Here is a 4,150-nt window from a genome sequence, read left to right on the forward strand (position 1 = left end):
GACATGATGGCACAATAGATTAAACGATCTAAACAGAATTTTTTTGAAAATGCCGATAAACCGGGAAGATGGCTTGCATATAGATTGAAAAAAAAGAGAAAAAAGAATGATAAGTAAGCTACAGGACTCAAAAGGTGAGGTACATTGTCATAATGACACAATTAAAAAAATTATTAAGGCCTACTATGAGACACTATAAGGCGGAGGTGGTTTCCAATGAGGCAATACAGGACTATTTAAAGGGGCTGATCTTCCAAAGGTGCCAGAGAATATGCGACAGATCTTAAATGAGAAGATAACAATGATGGAGATTACAGAGGCAATTAAAAGGCAAAAGAAAGATAAGACTCCAGGGCCTGATGGACTTCCTGCAGAATTTTATGTAGCTTTACAAGATATGATAAGTCCAATTTTGAAGGAATTGTGCAATGAAATTTTTTCAGAGATAAAATTACCAAATTCGTGGTCTGAAGCCAACATTACCTTGATACCTAAAGAAGACACTGATCTCACACAAATTAAAAGCTACAGACCAATATCGCTATTAAATGTGGATTATAAAATTTTTACTTCAATAATGGCAGAAAGAATGAGGAAATTTTTAAACAAATTTATCCATACAGGCCAAAATGGGTTTTTTTTGCCTAAAAGACAGATAAATAATCATTTAATTATTTAATTATTTAATAATTATTTTAAATGTTTTGGAATATTATGAAAACCATCCAGGGAAACAGTTGGCACTCATATTTCTTGATGCTCAAAAAGCCTTTGACAACTTAAACTGGCAATTTATGTTCCAGCAGTTGACGGAAATGGATTTTGGTAAAAACTTTACAAATGCAATTCAGGCAATTTATAATAAACAAACAGCAAGGATACTTTTAAATGGAGATTATACAGACAGTTTTGATATTAAAAAAGGCACAAGATAGAGATGTCCACTATCCCCTTTGTTATTTATTCTCACATTGGAAGTGCTGGCCAGGAATATTAGGCAGGATATGGAAATCAAAGGACTGGAAATAAAAGATCAGAAATATAAACTACAGGCTTTCACAGATGATTTGGTTTTTATTTTGGAGGAGCCATTGGAAAAAGCTACTAAACTTTTGCAGAAAATAGAGAAATTTGGAGAAGTGGCCGGCTTGAAAATAAATAGGGAAAAGACCAAGGTACTTACAAAAAACCTAACAGACAAACAGAAAACTTAACTTGTAAAAAAGACAAACCTTCAAATAGCCCAAAAATCAAATATTTGGGTATCCACTTAACAGCTAAATATACAACATTAAAAGAAGATAATTATGAAAGACTATTGAAACAAATAAAAGTAGATCTGGAAAAGTGGAAAAACCTTCAACTGTCATTGTTAGGGAGAATAGCGACCAGGGCTTTTTTTCAGCCGGAACGCGGCGGAACCGCGTTCCGGCACCTTTTTCCGGGCCGGCCGCACCGGAAATAGCCCCTCCCAAATTTTACTTGCATTCCTGTTCTCTAAAGGGGCGGTCCTAGGGTTTGATGAGGGCGTGGCCAGGTTTGAGTTCCGCCACCTTTTCTCCGAGAAAAAAAGCCCTGATAGCGACTGTGAAGATGAACATCTTACCGAAGCTACTTTTCCTATTTCAAACAGCCCCTGTCAAATTGGGTAAGAAATTCTTTGATGATTTAAATGCAACAATACTGAGATTTATATGGCAAGGGAAGAAAGCACGAATTAAAACCAAATTTTTACAAGAAACTAAAGACAGAAGGGGTTTTGGACTGCTGGATTGGAGACTTTATTATCAAGCAGCCATTTTGCTTTGGCTCAAAGAATGGATTACATTGAGAAATAAACGACTTCTTTACTTAGAGGGACATGATTTGCAACTGGGTTGGCACACGTTTTTGTGGTATGGGAAAAATAAAGTACATAAATATTTTCAAAATCATGCCATAAGGAATGTACTGCTCCCAGAATGGGAAAGAATTAAACAAAAAATTATATGAAAATACCTGAGTAGCTTTCAACAATGGAAGCATTTGCTTATCCAAATTTAATTAACTATGACAAACTTGTTACTTATAAAGACATTTTAGACAAGGACGGAAAACTTAAAGACAGGCAGGTTCTTCAACAACAAGGTATTGATTTAACATGGTGGTCCTATCTGCAAATTCAAACAAGATACGAAAAAGATGAAAAATCAATGGGATTTTATAAAGAACAGACATTACTCGATAAAACACTCTTGAAAACAGACGATAACTTGATTAAGAAGCTCTACAAATTCCTGCTAAGTTGGAAGATGGAAGAAGGACAAGTAAAAGAGACAATGATAATGTGGGCAATTTTTTTGGGATATTCTATAGATTTAGAAGATTGGCAAAAGCTTTGGATCAGAAATATTAAACTTACTAAAGCAGCTTCATACAAAGAAAATTTGTATAAAATGTTTTATAGATGGCATATGACACCAGTTAGATTAGCGAAAATGTTTAAAAATGTATCGAACATTTGTTGGAAATGTAAACAAAAACCAGGCACTTACTATCACATCGGGTGGACATGCCCTAATGCAAAGAAATTCTTCTTTAAGATCCATACATGGCTGGAAAAGATGACTAAAATACAGATAGAATTTAAATCGGAATTGTTTTTGCTAGGAATATTAGGATCTAACTATGGAAAAGAGAATGAATATTTAATATTACATGTATTGACAGCTGTGAGAATAGTATTTACCCAATTTTGGAAAAATGAAAATTTACCACCAGATCAGATTATAATTATGAAAATTTTAGAATATGCAGAAATGGACAGACTAACTTTAGAGATTAAAGAGAAAGAAGATTTAGTTTACTTTAAAACGTGGGAAAAATTCTATCAATGGTTAGCAGCTCGATAGAATGAGAATGGATTGTAAAACTTAATAGGATGAAGGATATTTATTGACTAGACTTTACTTTTATGATTATTGTTATATTAGCGATTATGATTACTTAGTATTATATTAATTATTGCTACTTAAGATGAATGATACCTATTGATTAACTTTTCTTTTTTTCTTATGATTATTGTCATTCTTGGTGACTATAATTGTTTAGAATTATATTAACTAAGGTTATTTAATATTGTAAAGCTAACAAGATGAATGATTATTTTTATTTTTATGTCTATTGTTATTATTAGTGATTATAATTATTCAGTATTATAGTAACTATTTATCTAGTAGGATAAATGACACTTATTGACTAACTTTTATTTTTTATGATTACGATTATTTTTTGTGATTATAACTTTTTAGTATTATTTTAATTACTGTTATTTAACATTTGTACCCGGATGACAGTCTGCTTGCTAAAGCGATGAATTACTGTTGGGGGTAACCCCACTATTGTATCTTTCCCTACCCTTATCCCAACTTCACTCCCCAACCCCATCCAACACCTTACCAATCTTATCCCTCCCCTCTTTTAAAATCTAATAAAATATTTTTTTTAAAAAATTCCATATTTTTCATTCAATTCATCCATCATTAGAAAAAAATTGTAATCTCAATTACATATCCATCTTTACATTCTTATATAAATCTCATTAAAAGTAAATTTCACCATAAATTTTATTCCTTAAAGCCATCTTTTTACCAATAATCAAAATTAATGTTATACCCCAGTCTTACAAGTTTAATCTTAATCACTATAAAAAAAAAACAAGAAACTTTATACCTTAAGTATAAAACAACCATTATTAATACATAAATCTCTACTAAATTCTAGTTAGTCTTCTAAACTCTCTAGCATACATGGAGGGAAGTGTTTAGTGTGGTGCCCCAGGGCTCTGTTCTGGGCCCAGTGCTCTTCAACATCTTCATCAACTATTTGGATGAGGGGATAGATGGGGAACTCATCAAATTTGCGGATGATACCAAGCTGGCAGGAATAGCCAACACTCCAGAAGACAGGCTTAAGATACAGGAAGACCTGGACAGACTTGAACATTGGGCGCTAACAAAATGAAATTCAATGGTGAAAAAAGTAAGGTTCTACATTTAGGCAAGAAAAACCAAACGTACAGGTATAGTATAGGGGGTACCTTGCTCAATAGTAGTAACTGTAAGAGGGATCTCGGAGTCCTAGTGGACAATCACTTAAATATGAGCCAGCA

This window comes from Protobothrops mucrosquamatus, unplaced genomic scaffold (assembly GCF_001527695.2).
Source record: "Protobothrops mucrosquamatus isolate PMUCROS unplaced genomic scaffold, P.Mucros_1.0 scaffold1595, whole genome shotgun sequence".
Classification (NCBI taxonomy): domain Eukaryota; kingdom Metazoa; phylum Chordata; class Lepidosauria; order Squamata; family Viperidae; genus Protobothrops; species Protobothrops mucrosquamatus.